This window comes from Heloderma suspectum, chromosome 5, assembly GCF_057233095.1.
Source record: "Heloderma suspectum isolate Gila_16-S chromosome 5, 16-S_ref, whole genome shotgun sequence".
NCBI lineage: Eukaryota > Metazoa > Chordata > Lepidosauria > Squamata > Helodermatidae > Heloderma > Heloderma suspectum.
In genome coordinates this window covers 147,723,528-147,744,369 of record NC_139462.1, presented here as the reverse complement: position 1 = coordinate 147,744,369, position 20,842 = coordinate 147,723,528, and the positions used below count along the sequence as shown (strand labels likewise).

General features: G+C 44.8%; 1 protein-coding gene across 1 annotated transcript in view; it reads left to right on the top strand.

The window, feature by feature from the left end:
• The window catches only part of CNTNAP2 (contactin associated protein 2), a 2,014,778-nt gene that overhangs the window by 295,442 nt on the left and 1,698,494 nt on the right, over positions 1-20,842 (top strand). The gene's annotated exons all lie outside the window — the stretch shown is intronic.

Sequence of the window (20,842 nt, the reverse complement as noted above, 5' to 3'; positions counted from 1 at the left end):
CTCTAATAGTCAAAGCATAACCTTTTTACTGGCCTGTGGCTGTGACTTTATCTTGGGATTCTGCTGTGACACAGAATGTGACATATTTGAGTCCTTTCTTGATAGGGTGGAGTCCCTACAGCCCTGCCTAAGACTGAGTTGAAAGATATAGCTGCCTCACAACTGTAATATCCATTTGCCTATAGCTTTGAGGTGCTGAAAGATGATCAGATATGTAAGTGTTACTCTGAAAACTGAGCAGTGATTGCGCCTGTGGAAAACATGTCAGATTTGCTTAACGGAGTGGAAACTGGCTTGCCATGAATACACGTACTCACCGTGGCAGCGGCAGAAACAAGAAAATAGTAATTGTAGGCAGATCTACTTAACTGTTTAATTATTTGTGTCACCATGTGCAGTGGTGGAATGCCAAGAGTGCTAGCCTTTTTGAACCTGATGAGCTACAGAAGGTTTGGTTCTGAGGAGAGAGAGGTTCTGAGGAGGATGGTGAAAAGGAAGGGGAGAGACAGAGACAGAGTACTGAGGCCTAGAGCTACCTCTGAGCTCCAAAGTGCCCAATGAGAGACAGGTGGTAAAAGAGAAACCCACACTTGTGGATGATATGATTTTTGGACTCCATCCCCACCCATTTTAATGTTTGGAGAAGCCTTCCCCAACATGGCATCCTCCAGCTGTTTTGGACTGCATCTCCCATCAGCCCCAGCCAGCATGGCCAATGGTCAGGAATGCTGGGAGCTGCAGTCCAAAATATCTGGAGAGCACCAGCTTGGGGAAGCTGTTGTAGAGACTTATGTTAAAGGCTGTATTCATTTGAATGCTTCCTTCCTCCTTCTTCCCACTATTAAATAAACCTTCGTTATAAGTTGCTCACTGGTTTTCTCCATGGCCACTTTCAGGGAATAGGAGTCCTGCTGGGTTGGAGGCACCACATGCTATTTAGGGGCCAGCATTTTTCCCCTCCAGCCCACTACCGCAAGAACCCAGGTCCCTTGGTTCCCACCACCACTCAAGTTTTGCTGGTAGGGAAATGGGGGTTGCATTTGTAAATTATGCTGCACATTCAAGTGGCTTCCAGATTCTTCAAAACTAACTTTTAACTTTTATTTCACTTCTTTGTTAATGAATATGCCCTACCCTGCATCCGGCTTGCCTGGCCACAGGGGGGCTGTTGCAGTCGGCGGGGGAGAGGAGAGATGCGGGCGACTGCCGTTGGCAGTTTCTGGCGGTGCCATGGGGTGTGGTGGGGCCTGAGAGGCTCCTTTAGCTCTCTGGGCTCCTCCTAAACACCTCTTCAAAGCGTGTCTCCCTCCCACCTGCCCTGTATGCAGTGTCAGTTCTGCTGGTCACCCTTTGGGGGCTGAGTAGGAATTTTTGCCTCACAGTCTGGCCGAGGCTGTGTGTCTTTTTGCCCACTTCATACTGTACGTGGGGTAGGTGTGTCCTTTAGGTGAATTTGGCTTTCTCTGACAGGCCTCTTTGGTCACATTTTTCCTGCTAGGTAAGCTGCTAGGGATGGGCAATGCTGCTAGGGATGGGATGGTGAGCATTCAGAGACATTGTGTAAATGACAGGTGATGCCCAAGGGCCGAGGCCTCCTGCTCTGGATTTTGCGGCCCATTGGAGGGACAAGGGTTACTTGTGAGGCGAAGTCACCTCACCCACCTGGTGTTTTGCAGCCCAGGAGGGTGTGAAAGGCAAAGGCCTGCCTCCCCCAAAAAGGCTGCGATGCCACTCTACGGGCTTTGAGTGTTTTCGCCCTTTACAGCACCTAGCTAGAGGCTGGCACAGATTACTTGCCCATCCAGGTCTTTCCCCTTTGCAGATCAATTAATAAACATAGCTCAATTCGATACCAAAGTGCCCATCTCTTTATTTCCCCTTTTCCACCTGCAATGTACTTGAATCTCAAGGAGCTCATGTTGGCATTCACAGAGTTATCTTATTTTGCTGTGAGGAGGATGGGCCTCAAGCAGATATAAGTAGCAGCATACAAATCAGAACTGGATAAATATGAAAGAGCCCCAGTCATATTTAATTAAGACTGCATGAATATGAATTTAAATTAAACCGAATTAACTAATTCAGAGGTTTTGTTTGGTTTTGTTTTTCATTTGGATTTCTCTTGCATTTTTTCTTCATTCAAAATAATTTTGCTTAAATCTAGGGGAATTAAAAAAAAAAGAGCTACAGCCCTGAAAACTGCAGCTGAGGAGAGGAAAGCCCACCCCAAGCACCAGCCAATTGGTGGTCTGTAGCATCAAGGGGGATTAATCCTATGCAAGTCAATGGAGATATAGTTTCCCTTGACTTGAATAGGGGTAAACAAAAAAAAAAAACAAGACTGCAGCCCCAATATTGGCTTGGAAGGGAAGCCCACCTCTGGCCAAGGACTCTTGGGGAAATAGGTAGAGATGTGCAACTCTGTCCATTTTGCTTTCTCCCGTATTCACGTTGTTCTAATCCCAATTTGCTTTCTCTACCAAATATGAAGACCTTTGTGAATTGCAAATTCATATCAAAAACGAAATTCCCACCAAATTCCACAGGTACAGCTATTCCCTGCATAGACAAGACCATGATGTAACTCCCAGCCATAGAGCTGTTCAAGAGGAGCTTGTCAGAAAAGGCATCCCTAAGGAGACTGGGCCAAATAGGAAGCATATTTTGCTTAGAGTTCCTACTGCCAGTAACGAAGCCTTAGGAGAAGCATTTCAACCTTTTAGGATGGGGGAAAACTGCACAAAACCTGGGGGAAGGGGGTGGGGCCAGATGAACTGGGTGTGGCCATCTGGGAAATCCTGGAGGGACTGATTAGGATCCCAGGTAGGGATGTATAAAGCCCCCACTGTCTGGTCTGGGGGGAGTCTGTGGATGGGCAATTTGGGCCTGTTGGGGCCCTCTGGGGTCCTTCAGAGCCCCCCCCCCGTGTTTTCTGGAGTTGGCAGAGCAGCTCTCCGGCTTCCTGTAAAATGTGATACACTACACTAATGGCAACTGCCATTCGCCTATCACTGGAAAACTGCAGCCATAAATGGCCTATTTTACATCATTTGAAGTCTGAAAGCACTTACTTTAACCTAAATTACAGCTTTTTACGGCTGTGTTTGGGTAAAAGTAAGTGCTTTACGGCTGCAAATGGCATACAATATGCTATTTACAGCTGTGACTTTCCTGCAATAAGCTAATGGCAGCTGCCAGTAGCATATCATATTTTCCTGGAAGCTGGACAGCTGCCTTGCAGGAACTCCTCCAGATGCAGAAGTGAGTGTGACTAGTCTGCCACAGGCTCCGGAGATTGGATTCTTTGGAATCCAGCCTCATTTGAGTCCACAGCAGATTTCTCCAGCATCGTCCCTATCCCTAATTCAGCACAAACACAGCTGAATACATAGAGAGTCAAACATAGACTTTAAAGAGCTGAATCTGTCAGTTTGGGTTTTCACACATTCAAATTAGGGGTGGCATGGGCACCCAGTTGAGTCCAGGAGTCCGATGGACTCCCCACCCCCACCTGCTGCCCTGAGCCACACCTACCAAGCCCCCTGCCCCACTTGAGCTCCCCCCCCAGCCCTCACTGAGCTGCCCACACTCACCCTGGGCCCATCCAGCAAGCTCTGCGATCACCTTTTTGTGAAAAATGGCAATTGCTAAAATGCGCACATTTGATCTTACACAAGATAGCGCCATGAATAGCCAATATGCGTAAGATTACACATGTTAATGGCTGAGGGGAGGGGGCTCGGATGGGTGACCAGGGTCTCGGCGGATGCCTGGAGAATCCAGACTGGGGTGGGGGGCACTGTCCCTCCCTAATTCAAATTGTTTTAATCTCAAGTTCTTTTTGACCCAGATATGGAGAACTTTGCAAATGTTGGCACATTCAAATCAAAACTGAAATGAAATGAAGTTCTCACTCCTCCCCAGTGATGCCAGCCAATTTTGGTGCTGCAGCTTTTTCTTTGGGGGCTGCACACATTTAAAGCGTCCTTCTGACAGTGTTGCTGGTAGCAGTTGCAGACAGCTCTTTGAAGAGGGGCATATGGCAGTAGTTAGCTGCCATGAGGCACACTTTCAGAGATGTCCCTCCTCTTGTTCCACCCCCAAAACCCCCCAATTAAAATGCAAATGAACTAATTCTGAATTAAACATGAATGAAAATTTTACAAAAGAAGTTATGAAAACAAGTGCAAATCTGAAACATGAAACAAAGAAAAAAAATATCCCCGCCCCCTTCCAGTACTCATCCTCACCAAAAAAACATAATGGGATAATACATAGTTCGGCTCTCATCATTTCTCTCTAGGCTGATCTTGAAGGTGTAGGAAAGGGTAATAACTGGGAAGCTATGTTGTGTTATACTTGAGGCTGATTCCCTGTGCTCCAATGTTTTCTCCACCAACAGCTGCAGATGCCTGGGGGGCATTTTCGAGGCAAATTCCTCCAGGATCTGAAATGAGCATCTTGGGTTGCCATTCTGAATCATGTCATGTCTGCTTCAGTTTCATTGAATTCCTTTTTGAGATAATGGGATGCAAATTTGCAGCCTGGGTAAAAATGTTGAGAACTTGCATGTGAAGCAACTGAGCTGATATTAGAAGCTGGCTGGCAGGAGATGGTGTATTCTGAAAACATGCTCCACAAGAGACATATCTGTGCAGGTAGCTCAGTTGGTTAGGTGTGAAATTCTCAGAAAAGAATTGGGAAACTCACCAACCTTTTTCTAACTCCCCTTCAAATTCATACAGAGTTTCTCCTGAGGAGAACCCTCCGAATTTGCTGCAGATTTCGCTCTGGTTGAAGTCTGGTGTAGGGATGTGTGAAAATCAGCAAAACCAGGTTTGGCAACATTCTCCAAACAACCATTTCAAATCTCATTCCAACTAGGGATGTCCACAGAATCCACCATGGACTCAAATGAGGCCAAATTCCATTGAATTTAGCCCCTTGGAGTCCGTGGTGGAATGGATATACTCACCTCCGCCTCCTGGACCCACACAGACTGAATCCTCCCTCCTGGTGGCTCCGTTTGGGAAGTGATCTGGGCACAAATGGCATCTACAATGCCATTTGCATCCCTGTATTTTCTTGTGATAGGCTACACATTTGAATTTGCATAGATAGTTGCATAGCCTATCGTGTGAAAAAGCAGGGGCACAAATTGCATAGTGGATGCTTTCTTCGAGAAAGCTAAATATTTTCCCAGGTAGACACTAAAGAAGAGATAGATGGCTCATCATAGAGGCTAAGGTTTTCTCAAAGGTATTGCCCATCTCAACTAATACCCCTAACAGAAAACTTGCCTGTGTGTTTTCTGGCTTCACAAACAGAAGTCCTCAACATCTCTTCCATCCTTCTCACCTTCTTGGGTCTTTCCTCTGTTCTTGTACCTTGCTTATTGTTGCTTTGGCTCATAAGCTGCACCTGGCAACCAGCTCCCACCTCTTTTGGGAGTGCTGTAATTACTTTCAGGTGGAGGGGTAGCCAAACTTTCACCCCTACATGGCTTCTCATACAAGGTTTATCCAGTTCACACCTTCCAGAATGAATATGGACTCGAACACATCTGTGGTCAAAGCCTGTATACTTCCCAGCTGGCAATGCAATTTGTGGGCCAAAAAATCCATGTTCAGCAGAATGCGTACATTTGAAAAAAAATGCATACTTTTGAAAAATGCACACAAACCTGGTTCAATCAATGGGAGAAGAAAGCATGCATCTCAAAGATGCACACAGTTGGATAAATATGCATGAAAATAGTCACGTGAAAACTAAAACAAAAGGTTGCCATCTGATAGGGATATGAGATGAAATGAGTTTCGAGGTGGAATTTGGAGAACTTCAAATTTGAAATTTGCTTGTATGCACATCCCTGCTTCCTGCAGATGACTAGAGTAGGACTGAGCTATGGAGGCAAACAAGTTTTCTTTGGGGATGTGCAAAATCCCCCTGAGAAATCTTACAAAAAATAATTTGACTTACCTCTTAATTTCTCCTGAGAAAGAACCCCAACATTTTCTTTGATTGCAGTTTCAGTGGCAGCTTCAGTTCCTGTTCTTCCTCCCTGGATGTAGAAATGGAGAGGCACACAGTAGAGAAGGAGAGACTGTCCCAGGCAATGCCTAACCTAATAAAATTCTCTGCATTACACACACACACACACACACACACACACAAAACTTGGCACATGACAGACAACTGAGACAAGACCTGAAAATCTGCAGGCACTGTGGTGCATTAAATATGCTTATTCCACTCTCACCCAACTTTTCTCAATTGCTGGTACTAGATTATCTGTCATTCTTACTCACGAATAGTCTGCTATAATATACTGCTGCCAACTCTCTCCTGTACTATATACCACCCATTAGAATTTCAGAGCAAGTTAATATATTTTTGCAAAACATTGCACTTTCCAAACCTGATTTCCCTCCATTAGATCTTATTAGGCATCTTAAAACTTTCAGTGACCTTCCAAGCTTCCCCCACCACCACCTCATCCCTTAAGCAATTTCTAACATTTCTCTACAAATGGACCTGAGAACAGAGTACGCTGTGTAAACAGAGGGGAAAGGTGTTTTCAAAAAGATTTGCTGAATGAGCTGAAGCAGCATCGGGGCTAGCCCAGCTCTCCAATCTGTTAGCCAGGGTTCAAATCATACTTTAGTGAGATTTTAGTTTGAGATCTCAAAAGGGGGTGTTATATTAGGCAAGCTCCTATTCTCTCAACTACAGTTTTGGCATGCAGAGGGCTTGGATCCAGGATCTGCCTTCTTCAAGAGCAAGGGACTTGCCTCAAGAGGAAGGGCTCTGCTCACAGAAAGTCTCTCTGTCCAGTTTGGGGGATCCCCCTCTAGGGATGTCAGAGAAATCTGCAACAGAACCAAATGAGTTTGGATTTCATGAATCTGACCCATGGATTCTTCAGCAGACTGGCTTTTACCCTTTTGGGAGTATTCCACAGATTTGCTCACCAGTTTTCTAACTTTCCCAAATTTTGCACAAAGTTCATCATAGAAAAATATGCAAACAAACAAACAAACAAACAAACAATCCCTGCCAAAAATGCACATTTTACCCATAGGCTAAAGTGTAAAATTGGGCATTAGGGGGGAATTTGTGCATTTCCACATGTGCAAATTTCCACAGCTGTGAATTTGTGCAAATGCAAATTTGGGCAAATTTGGAAACAAAATCCAATTCCATCAATGGATGGATGACAGAACAAAAGGTGCCTGACAATCCAATAAATATAGATGGAATGGATTTTACACAACCCATACATCCCTCTCCCTCTCCTCCCCACACCACAGGACCCCCACCCCATTCAGTGGGAACTCCTGGCTCTTGGTGTAGCATTTTCAGGGGACTGGTGGGGCTGCCATGGGAAGGAGGGGGTGGAGAAGTCCACTTCCACCAGCATGGTAGATCCATCATAAACATGGATCTGACCCAAACTCCAAATTCTGAAAATTTGGAGGTTCTAGAACATTCTGTAGGCATGCTGGATCATGTAAACATTAGGAATGCAAAGTGGACCACCAGGACCATATGCATGCTCCCTAGTCTTCATAGTGATAAACCCATTTATCTTCTTTTAAAGGAATGTTCTGTTTAGCAAGATAGAGAACTATTCTGAAGAAATGAGCCCTGTTCTGGTTGAAACCTGGCTTTTCTTTCCCAATATGTATTCTGAGAATGCAAAGCTGAGGGGAAGCTCCTCCAAACTGAAGCCAGTTAATCTCACTCCATTTCACTGAATTGCTTTTGGATCATATTACTCCCTTGGTTTATGTTTTTGTTCCCTAGTGTTGAGTCCTGAAATTCTTTGTAACCAGAATACATTGTCTCATTGCATGTTTGCTTGTTCAATAGCGATGAATGAGCCTGGTGGGATTCATGCAAGACTCCTGGATTTGATTTTTGTTTTTCATGGGGAGGGGGACACACAAAACCTTAATGTATCTTATTTTATTTTCTCATTTTAAAACAGTAATAATTAAAATGGTTACCAATGAACCAGTAAAAAGCATGTTCTGCCAGGCTATGAATAATCCAGTCTGAAAAGCCAGTAACTTTCAGATAGTTCCAGGCTTCAGTAATGATGACCTACATTTTCAAGCTTCCCCAACCTGGTGTACTCCAGCCAGATGCTTTGGACTGCAACACCTAGTATACCTGGCCATACTGGTAGAGACTGATGGGACTGGAGTTGAAACCCAAAACATCTGGAGGGAACCAAGCTGAGGAAGGTTACACTGTATTCTGCCATGATCCACCCCTAACCCACCTCCCTGGGTCTAACTGTGACCCTCCAGGTTGTGCCCTGGATACTACCATCTCTGGTTCCACCCCCAGATTCCACTTAAGGGAGCAGCATTTTAAACTCTTATCAGGCTAACTCTAAGGGTTATTGTTTTGACCCCCTTTTCAGATTTCATCCAACTGATGCATGGAGCAAAACTACTCATCTTATTTAATACAACTCTCTACGGGGTGCGGGAGCTGTACATGAAAACATCTGGAGGGCCACAAGTTGCCCACCTCTTTGTTAAGCTAACTAGCCTGGAACCCTTATTTAAAAAATGGTCATTATATAATGGACATTCTCCAGTCCTCTGGTACAGAGGACAATTTTAAGGACATGGTGCAGAAAAGTAATGGACAATATCCACTGAAGCTTATGCCAGAATAAATGCAGAATAAATGTGTTAGTCTTTAAGCTGCCATGAGACTCTTCATTGTTTTTGCTGCAACAGACAACATGGCTACCCCTGTGAAAATTCTAATACTTTATGTTTCACATAGGGTTGCCTGTCATGGGGAAATATGGCCCTTTTTTATCTTGATGGCTCCGTGTGATGGACACCACTTGGCTTGCCTTTGCAAGCTGAGCGGTAGGTCAATTCCCCAAACTCAGGACCTTTGCCAGCTTTTTTTTTTTTTAAGAGAGTCATGATTTGTGCAAAATCAGCCATAACTAGTGTGCTTTGAGCAAAATTGTAGACATAAATGGTCTAACCCACCAGCCCCCAAACCATGAGTTGGCCTGAGTCATTGCACAACAAGTAGGACCAGGTTGCGGTCGAGCAAGATGGAGTCTGGGGGGCTGAGCTGGCAAAAACTCACCAAGGTCTACCCTTCAAATGGATTCCCTTGACATCCCTAGTTTCACATTCCAGCATTTGGGTACTGAAGTTTAGAACAGGTTTGACTTACTGTGTCCTGAGGAGAGAACACTACAGACTTACAGTAGCACTATTTGGGTGTTATCCCCTCACACAATTAACATCACATGAAGAAAGAAAGTGGGACTGTCCTCAGCAGACCCATCATGACCATTGCAGCCCCATTGGTTCAGCCTCCAACATTCATGCTTTGAGGGAAGGTCTGAAGAGGGCCCCCTGGTCTACCTGTTTAGCCCCCCCCCCCGATGAAGAACACTGGGCAATCAGGGCTCTACAATATGAGGTGGGGGGAGCCTATGGATATATAGCAGACTGTCTCCCCTGCAAAACATGGTGGGGTCAACAAAAACACCAATGCTGGGTCAGTAGACATGGATCCAGTCTCAGCCTTGCACAATGTTAAATATGTGAGGGGATAGGAGGTACTATGGGGAAGCAGAATCAAGCATTCAGGTAATGTGACTTTCTGAGCAATATCAGTTCAGCCTAGGAATGTACAGACTGTGTAAAACCCACTCTGTGTTTTGCGGATTGTTTGTTCCATCATCTGCTCACAGATGGATGTGATTTCCCCCCTCATCATACAGAAAAATACATATATAATTACATAAGAGGTTTCATAAGAATTTACATAATTTACCTTAGTACATAACATTTAGCATATTGTCCCCCATTCCACTCAACTTTTCTTCAGCAGAAACTCACACATTTTCCTACAAATAAATATGCATAAATTTTGGGAAATTTAAAGAAAAAATCCAAAAGTCCATGGACTCTGCACGGCCTGGGGTGGGGGCGCTCCACAGCAGATTCTGCACGTCAGATTCTTAGAAATCTGAAACCATTTTAGTCTGTCACGAATTTCTTTAGCATCCCTAGTTCAGCCTCCCCAAAAGCCCAGCTAGTTCTGAGCAGAATAAGGACTAAAATACTTCCCTGTGCCACACACACACAAATAAAACCCGCTTGGCAACAACTCCTCAAAAAGGCAATCCATTCCCACCCATTGCAGGTGGGTGTAGCTTCTAGGTACATTCCAGCAGACTTGGTAAATTATGTCTTGTTGGCTAGGGACAAGAAAGTCACTTGCCATTGCAGTGGTCCACTGATCTGTTTCCACTGTCCCTCATCTATGATGCCAACTTTTTTTCTCCCCCTACATTTTCTCCTCTCTCCTCTCTCCTCTCTCCTCTCTCCTCTTCTCTTCTCTTCTCTTCTCTTCATCTCTCCATCTCCACATCTCTCCGTCTCTCCATCTCTCCATCTCCTCCTCCTCCTCCTCCTCCTCCTCCTCACCCTCGCCCTTCTCCTTCTCCTTCTTCACTGGAAGGGTTCCTATGTCTTTAACTGCTGTAAGTGAAACTTTCCCTGGCATGGAGAATTTCCTGGAAATTTGCTTCCAAATTTCCTGCTTGTCACACAAAGGCATGGCAACCGTCCCCGTGCCAGAAAAAAGATTGGAAACTTTCTCTTCCCCATCAGGAAGTAAGACAGCAGAATTCTTCAATGTACATCCAAGGGGTCCACTAATAGCATAAGCAAAACGCTTTGCAACTTTCCACTTGTAGGAGTTCACTTGCAAAAGAAGATCCAGAAGAAACCAAAGAGGTCTTTAAAATACATTGAACTGTGATGCTCTATTAATGTATCATTCAAAGCAAAAAGTTACTCTTTGTTTCCTTCTGAAATAAAATCTGTTTATCCCTATCATATTAATTAGTGTTCCAAATTATTAATATTTATGCAGATTTTAAAAGCTTAATGAAAGGTCTTTACAGCATAATGCAATTAAGTTCCAGTTGATTAGGCAATTATAAATAAACTTTTTTTCCCCCATGAGAATAATGCACTCTGATAAACTGGTTTGTGGAATGAATGAGATAAAAGGAATGTGATGGAAAATTTCGATATTTATCATACAAACCTCATCTGCCCTTAGAACTTGGAAGGAATTTTTTATGATATGGGGGGGAGGAGATAAGAAGTAAATTATCAGTCAATTTGGTTCCTTTCAAAGTCAATTATTCCCCACAAGTTCCAGCTGAAAGACATTTGCACATTTAATTAATGCTTACTAGTGGAGAAATCCACGCCCTACAATTTTCAAACATTTCAATTAAGCTAATAATGTTTATGAATATGAAACAAATAATATGCATTCTTTTTATGTAAAGAGCTTACTGGTAGAGGACATGCTCATCTGAAAGGATTCTAAAGCTACATTATTGGCAAATGACTTCTGTTTTTGTTGTAAAAGACTATGATAGCTATTCCTCTGGTACAGTTTCCTTGGGATCTTTGTGGTGGTTCTGGTGGGATACAGATATTAATAGAATAGAAACTGGGACACTCAGGGCCAATGGTCAGGGATGATAAGAAATGCAGCTCAATGACATCTCAAGGGCCAGAGTGCTTCCAGTCCCAATCTAGATGTCATGAAACAGCAGCAGCAGGAGGCAGAAAATGTAACAGATGCACCTTTCTTTATGTCGGAAAGTGGTACACTTAGCAATGTTCACTCTAATTCCTTCACAAGTAGAATATTCAATTTATTAATGTCTGAAGGTAAAGCACTGCCCTTCATACGTGAAAGTCATAATTCAGAATATTATAGTGTACCACTTGCACACTTTGCATTTCCCACTGAGGTAAGCATGACCATTTCCCTCCCCACACCCAAATGATGGGGAAATAAGGATGTTTAAGAAAAGCCATTTTTCATTAAGATTTACCAGTAGGGATGGACGGCCCAACCCCTGTCCAGTTTTGGTGGGTGCCCACTGAAGTACTGCCCTCACTCAAATGCCCCCTGGACCCATGCTCAAGCCCCCACGAGCTCGTCAAGCAATCCGCAGTCATCCTGGATCCCATCCACAAGTGCCCACCTGAATTTATTCCCCCCTTTTTTTCTTTTAATGAAAAAAGGAGGTCTTTAAAAATGTGCGTATTTAAATCTGTGCAAATTCAAGCTAGGAAAGGTTGATATACGCAATATTAGAGGCGTAAATGGGCCATTATGCCTCTAATTTTATGTAGATCAGCCTTTCCCTGCCCAAATTTGTGCATATTTAAATATGTGCATTTTTATAGGCCTCCTTTTTTTCTGTATAGCTTGGGAAAATGGTGGACACTTGAGAACAGCTCCTGGTGAGTGCAGGGAATATCTGGCAGGGCATGAGTGAGGCCAGAGGCTCGCTGGGTGTGGTCTGGTAGTGCATGCAGGGGGATACCCAACAGGCTCCCAGACCCACTTGGATTCCAGTTTGGTTGTTGTGTAACATTTCATCCAGGTCCATCGGTATCATGGGATAGAGCAATGAGGCCATTTCAGACCACAAATTTGGTGCACTATTAAAGAACAACACATTTATTCATGTAATGTATTTATTCACATATTTACATATTTTAAGCCATTGTTTAAGACCAAGGCTTCACAAATCAGCAAAAAAATGATAAAAGATACAATTGAGCTTTCAGATAGGTGTACAATTCCTAAGAGGAAAACTGAAGTGAGTCCCTGGGGAATATGAGTCCTCAGGGCCAGCCCTGCCATTAGGGAGAATGAAGCAGTTGCCTCAGGCAGCAGATGTTGGGAGGTGGCAGAAGATGTTGGAGGAGAAACCTGTGTGCCATGCAGCCTGCTCCATGCCCCCTAAGTTAGCCTGCTGCCTCCAAGTGCTCTAGAGGATGTTGCCCCATAATAAGTGTTAAGGACAGATTCACCTGACAGTCCAGTTGGCTTCTGTACATAGAATGTGAGGGGGTGCCATCTTGTTCTTCACCTGAGGTGTCAAAATATCCTGGGCCGGCCCTGTGCATCCTCATATATGTTGTGTGGCGTGCATAGGCTAGCCATGTGTCCAACTTTAGAGAGGAGAGTCCTCAATTTGAAGGGCTGTCCACCCCAAGGTGAGTTCAAAGATAACATCAAAAGAAGAAGGGAGAGCAGAGGCCTTAAAGTCACCCATCAACAGTTAGCACCTGGATAGTAGACTGTGCCAGTGCAGAGGTCATCTGGACACAGCCTTCCCCACTGTGGTAAACGCTATTCTATTTTTGTTGAAATTATAGTAATTATGTCTTAATCTGCATCTATACATCTATAATTTATACTTTTTTACAGATATGTGCCCTCTTTTTCCCTCCTTGCTTGGATGATGCATTTCCTCTTTTTTGATACATAAGTGGCCACTGTTCAAGATGGCTATAGTGAATTAATAGTTATGAAGTAGTGAATGAATAGTTATTCCCTTTTTGCCTGGGGAATACTGGGAATGATCATTCTATGAGCTGGGGTGGGGGACTAGAACACTTCTTAGCACCACACCAGACAGCAGTTCAGAAGATTATTTGCAGGGAAGTTATGGCAGTTAAAGTAGGGTTAGGCATTTGCCCATTCAAACATGATTTGGTCAATTGACCAGACAAATATTGTCAAATATTTAGGCTTTCTTAGTGTCCATGCTGAGATGGTAGTGAGACAGATCACTTCTGCCCACTCCATCCAACTACCCAAACTTGAACAGGTCTGTCTGTGACTCACTTGACCAAGAGAGAAAACTGCACCTATACGGACAGACCCCACTGAGCAGCAGATTTATGAATCCAGCTGAGTGTTTGGGCTTCAAGAATTGATTTATGTGAGTTGTGGTCCTTAAACTTCCCTCAAGCAAAATAACACAAAGTGGTACTGCAAAATAGACATTTGTTGCCCACACAGTTTTTGAGAGTGACACATTTTTGAAATCACGAAACAAACAAAACACATTACTACATACTATGCAATTAGGATGATTAAAAGCATAATAGAAATGTGGCTAGCATATTTCTTAGTAAATTAAAGTGCTGTTCCTCTCAACCAACAAAGCAATCATCATTATTGTTACCTATCTGGCAAGCATGGTTTGCAGAGCTTAGGTAATCATGTTTGGTAGGCTTCTCATTCTTCCAGGAACTCTCTGGGCAATTAGATTAAATGCCTTCTCTTATGCTGATGATGACCTCATCCCAAGTTTTGGACCTGGTCATATACCACTATTCCTATTTTTCCCAATGTAGCCAGGTTTGCCATTGACACCAGTAACACTTAGATGACAGCATCCCTGTTAAGGTCAGCAGCTTTCTGGTTCCAGTACTTGGCTGACCCACTTGTGTCCACCTTCCTCTGTTTCCAAGAATACATTCCATTCCTCAGTTATCTCACAACACAGACAGAACAGAACTAACCACATCTGTTACTGATCACATACAGTTAGCATACACAGATAATTAGGAATAGCACTGAAATACAATGAATTCCTATCCACAATGCACACGACACTCATACTCTGTGGCAGTAGAACTCCCTTCCTAGTGAGGCTCATCTCAGCCTGTCGTTGTTGGTTTTCCAATCCTATGTGAAGACTTCTTACAGCAGGCTTTTACTGTGTTCAAATTGTTTTAGTCAATTTTTATCTGCTGTTTTATCCAGTTACTGTACTTTATTTTTACATTAACAATCCTGTAAGATGCCTTGTGCATTTTAAAATGAGGCAGGGTAGAAACATTTTAATAAAATAAACAAATATATATGCTTATATATCAAATGGACAGATAATTAAAATAATCCCCAAACACTTTTTAAGCATTAACTTTATTAGAACAACAAAAATGCTTTAATATTTTGATTATTATTAATGGGTTGGATCCAGACTTTGTCATACTTAGAGTGCATCCATTGAAATCAAGAGAACTTCAGTTAGTTCACAAGATGATTTCCATGGGTCTACTTCAAGATTGACTAAGCCTGGATCTATCCCTAAGATTGTTGCACTTTGTTCCTATCAAAATCAAGGGGATTTAAATCATAACTAACTAGTCCCATTCAATGGGACCCAAGTACAACCCATTTATTTTTTTAAAAAGCTAATAAAAAGTAGGGCAATGCATTGCCTTGGTAAAATGCCCAAATAATGAGGAGAAGTGGGCTGATTTGGAGGTGCCTCATTATGATACAAAGTCGATCAGACCAGCACAGAGGTGCCCCAAAGTGAAGTCGCTCCTCCACGAAGTGTCTTGTCCACCTCGTATATTTGGAGTTCTACTTATACGTTCTGAGCAGCCTAGACAGGCTGTCTCCAAAATGTATCAACCTCTCAAAGATCATGCAGAAGGGCAGGAAAAGGAGGGGGAGGGTGAGAGAACACACAGGCACCAAATGTATCAATTTGAGAGAGATCTGGCCACCGGGAGAGGCGGGGGAAGGGGAGAGGAGAGGGTGGAGAAGGAGGAGGGAGGGAGCTTTGCTGTGAGTCAGCCTCTGTCTGCTCATTGTGAGAAAGGTGGTGTTACTGGAGAGCAAATGACTGTCTGAACGTTAGTTGGCTACAGCAGTGTTCTCCAAAGTGGGGTGCACACACCCTGGGGGGGGGGAACAAGATGATCCATTGGGTTGTGCAAGACGCCTGATCATTGAGCAGCCTCCCGCTGCCCTGACAAGCTGCCATTGTGTGCAATGATGGTGATTGCAGCAGTGGCAGCAGCAGGAGGATGGGATGGGAGCTGAGAGGGAAGCTCCATGGCATTTCTCTCTCCACTCCAGTCCTAGCCACTGGAAGCAACTGTCCCAGTCTTTGCCAGGTATGGCAGAGGAAGTCTTAACCCTTTCCACTCTCCTTTGGCAGAACAAAGCCAAGAAGAAAGTGTGTGCTATGGAGACTGGGCGAAATGAGGATCCATAAAATCAAAGAGGGATTGTCTTGATTTTGTATGATTTTTGCAGAACAAATCTCCCAAACCACCATCCAATCACAGAGCACATCTGCCTTCATGGACCGAACCAGAGAAATCATGGATCTGCCACTCATGGGCACAGCCAAGGTGCAAAAACAAGGATCCTTGGCAGGGATCCTCTTGAATGGATCTGATTTTTGCAGAGCAAATCCCCTAAACCACCAACATATCACAGAACAGTTCTGCCTCCATGGACTGAACCAGAAAAATCATGGATCTGCCACTCGCAGGCACTGCCATGGCAAAAAACAGGGAAAATGGGTCCCCCCATTCCCTGGAACAAGACAGCTGCCGGCATGCATCCAGAGGGCCTAGGAGCTGGCTGTGGTGGCCGGCCACCCTCACTGGCAGGAGTTGGCCTCCAACCGGGTGCCCTCCCTTCTGTCCAAGGAAGGGAGAGACAGCAGTTGGAGGGTGACTTTTGCCCTCGTGACTGTCGGCAGTTGGCGGGCTGCAATGGGCAGCGTTTTCCCCAGCAGCAGTTTCCCTGGTGGCACCAGCAGCAGTGGCAGTGGTGGCTCCCCCAGCAGTGCCCCCCCCCGAACAAGGGCCCAGGTAAGGACCTGGGGCCTGGTCAGCATGTTGTGGGGGGGGGAAGCAGGATTTGGGTGTCTGAATCCCACTTCAGCTTTGTAGGATGAAGTGGGTCAGCACCACCACCACCCCGAATCAGCCCAAGCTGAATCAGGCCTGCCCCGGAAGCCCTGAAGTGGCTTCCAAGTCGATCGGGGGGCCCATGCACAGCCCTAATAAAAGGCTTTGTTTTATTTCTAGAATAGGCCCATAGTCCATCAGAAAGCAGCAGGTCCTATGCCCATTCTGGAAATGCTTCCACCTTGATCTAAACCTAGTCAGCTTGGATGGTTGTTGTCAAACCCAGCCCCATCTTCTACAAAAAGGAGGAAAAAAATGGGAGCAAAAAGGAATCAAGGTCATTCAAGTTTTTGTTGCTGATATGGTACATTTGCTGGAAATGAAAGATTTCATCCAGCGATGTTTCAGATAATGGTGTCTCCATTTGCTGTTGAATGGCTCCAACAGTGGAGAGTTCACTGTTGGCCTTGTGATGGGGAGTATTGATCTTGAAATTTGAAATGTTTCCTAATGGTTACTTTAAATCCCATTTGGCAGCTGAAGCTTTTGGAGAAACAATTTGCAGATGTTACTATTGCATCATTGTGCAGTTTTGTTGGTCAAATCATAACTTCAAAGGCCAAGAATGTAAAGTTGAGAAGACTTTAACTTTCTCTCGTCCTTTGTCTTTGACCTTCTAACTCTGTTCTGATAATGAAGTCTGAAAGCCTCTCACCAAAAAAGTTAGCCCAGTAATAGCTGTGCTACCTACATCATCTGTCTTCAGAAGTTCAGTTTCTTTGTGTGTATGTGTTTGTGTGTTTGTGTGTGTGTGTGTTTGTAAACACATCAAATACATTTACAGTAGACAAGATTCAAAACAAGAACAAAAGGCTTGTTATTGGATATTAGATCTGAATTGATTTTATGGCAAAATAACTGCTACAAATTGTACAGATGAATATTCTTCAGATAGTTTCTGATCAGATGCAGAGAGAGAGAGAGAGAGAGAGCATAAAAGCAACACTAGTACCTTTAAGTATCTCATAAGTAGCAGTCAATATTTGACAGTTTCTGATAGCTGAATGCAGCATTTTGTTAGGGAAGTACAAAATGACTTACCTGTTTTGTTTCATGACATCCGCGGTGGGGGGAAGCGCTCCGTCCCTCACCCTGAAATCCTCACCAGCCAGCTCCGCTCTGCAGCGATGCCGCAGAGCCGCCGGCCAGGGCCGCCCACAGTGACATCCGGCCGCTGCTGGGCTGTGCAGGGACGCAAATGGCAGCCACCGTAGCCACCGTCATTTGCGTCCCTTTTTTTCACCATGATAGGCTACGTAACTATTTATGTAGCCTATCACAGGAAAAATCATGAAGCGAATGGCACCAGGTAGGTGCTCCATTTCGTGTGCCTTTTGCGGGACGGGGGGGTGGGGGTTCATTCAACCACGGATTTTGGGGGGCTGAATGCACCGGCATTCAGCCTCACTGAGATCCATGGCAGAATTCTCCACCATCCCTATATTCTGTAATATTTAACAGCTAACATGCAGCCATAGTCAGTTTGTGGCAGCATTATCCATGAAGTAATCAGCCTTAGATCGCATCTGACTGCTTGCATCTAATAGCAGTTAGTGTTCAATAGTAACTGAGGATGTCATGGGAGCCCAAGAGGGGGTCAAGTTCAGCGGACTCCCTCCTCCTCTTGGCTTCCCAGACCCAGTTTACTGAGCTGCCACTATTTCCTGGAGCCACTCGTCAGGCACTCATCCCATCCGCAGGCACCCAGCAGCCACCTGTCCCCTTAGGATGCCGCCATTTTGTGTAAAAATGGCCGCTCTGGGTCCAGTAGGAGAGACTTGCATCTAGCGCCCCCATCACTGCTAAATGGCTTCTTCTCCCCTTCCTGTGTCACGGGAGGGGGAGGAGGAGCCCCTGAGCACACATTTACTGTGTGCACATGGCTCCTTATCCCCCTCCCTCAATCCAAGAGGGGAAGAAGGAGCCATTTAGTGCATGGTGGTGGTGGTGCTGGTGGTGGTGGGGACTGCTGCCACTGTCACCTGCCATCCCCCCATGCTTGCCTTCCTTGCAAGGAGACCATGAGGGATTGACAGGGAGACAGGAGTCCCCACCACCACCTGCCAGCTCCTCACGGTCTCCTTGCATGGAAGGAGAGCATGAGGGGTTGGTAAGCAGCAATGGGGACCCCTGCCCCTGAGTCCCCATCACTGCCCACAGTCTCCTTGAAATGTAATGTTGCATAAGCATGCCTTTTATGGCTAGCAATCACATAACATTATATTTCCAGAAGTGGCCAAGCCACCACTGCTGCACACAATGGCGGCTCAGCTAGGGGAGCAGACAGCTGCTGCAGCTTCATCAGGCACTGGCCAGGCCCTGAAGAAGCATGCATGGTGCCACCAGCAGGGGTGGGTGGTGGCAGCAGCTTGGCGAGAGCCTGGAGAAACCGGATGGAGGGGAGTGCACCCAATGCTATGAGAGTCGGTTTGTCATCAACTATAGTACATTTTATAGTAACTTCATTGGACCAACCAGAACACCCCGATTGTCTGCCTTGATGTTATGATCATCATTCTGATTTTCAAATGTTGAATTCTGAAAGCTGAAAATGTGGCCGATTTTCAAATTTTGCAAAATTTCATTTCACCTATATTTAGGGATGCTGGAGAAATTTGAGATGGATTAAAATGAGCTTGGATTTCTAAGAATCTGTCCTGTAGAATCCGGTGAGGAGTGGCCCCCTCAGGTCGTGCAGAATCCATGGACTTTGAGATGATTTTTTTACCTTCCCAAAATTTACGCATATAAATCCATAGAAAAATCTGTAAGTTCCTGCTGAGGAAACGTTGAATGAAATGGGGGACAATACACTAAATGTTATGTACTGAGGTAAATTATGTAAATACTTGCATAAATAGTTACGTAAATACCTGCGTAATTATTTCTGTATTTTTCTGCTGAATGAAAAAACTATTGCATCTGTCTGTGGGTGGATGACAGAACAAAAGGAGCCTAACATTCCGCAACACACAGATGGAGTGGATTTTACACAGTCTGTACATCCCTATCTATATTGGACATGTTCCAGGTTAAATTAAGGAAAAGCAGTGTATTTTAACAGCATTTAAGGAAGTTAAGGTTTTATTTTGTAATATTTGGTAATAACTAAAGCAATATTATCAATACAGATCAAAATGTTGTTCATTTTGTATGTCTGAAGCTTAGTAATATATATCTTCAACATACATCTCTAGTACAGGAGCCACTTTTTTGTATAATAGCCAGTCACCCTGATCCAATCACTATGCATGAGGAAAGTAGTGGGGCTTTGCAGGGACTCCCCAATTTGCCTTGGAGTCTGCTTTGGGGGTTCCGAGGTGCCCCCAATTTGCTTCAGAATGCTTCAGAGGGCACCTGACCTGCCTCAGCCCCTTGAGCTGAAGTGGGATTCGGATGGCCAAATCCCACTCCTCTAGGGATGTCAGAGAATTCCACCATGGACCTCGGTGAGGCTGGATGCCAGTGCATTTGGCCCCCCGAAATCTGTGGCGGAACGGCCTGCCACCCCCCTGCCACCCCACGGATCCTCCCTGGGATGAGACTTACCTGGGGCGGATCTTCCGGGTGGCGGCGGTTTCGGCGGCGGCTTCAGCAGCGGTGACTGCAACGGCTGGTCTTCCGACCAGCTGCCACCGCCGCCACTTGTCTTGTAAAAAAACAAACAAACGACGTGATAAGCTACGTAAAGATTTACGTAGCCTATCATGGCTGGGTTAAAAAACAAACAAACCCGCGTACGCAAATGGCGGCAGCTACAGCCGCCGCCATTTGCGTTCCTTATTTTTGGCCGTCTGAATCTATGTAAATATTTTTGTAGGCTATGATGGCGAAAATAAAGGGGAACTCAAATAGCATAGCGGGCACTATTTGCATCCCTTTTTGATTCGCCGTTTTAGCCTAAGTAAAGATTTACGTAGGCTAAAACAGTGAAACAAAAAGGGATGCAAATAGAGCCCGCTATGCTATTTGCGTTCCCCTTTATTTTTGCCATCATAGTCTACAAAAATATTTACGTAGATTCAGACGGCCAAAAATAAGGAACACAAATGGTGGCGGCCGTAGCCGCCGCCATTTGCATACGCGGGTTTGTTTGTTTTTTCCCCAGAGCCCTCCGCAGCTGGAAATCTGGCTGCGGATGGCTCTGGGCTGGGCTGGGCCTGGCCAGCTGCTCCGCAGAGCTGCTGCAGAGCACAGCTGGCCATCAAGGATTCTGGGAGGGAGGAACAGAT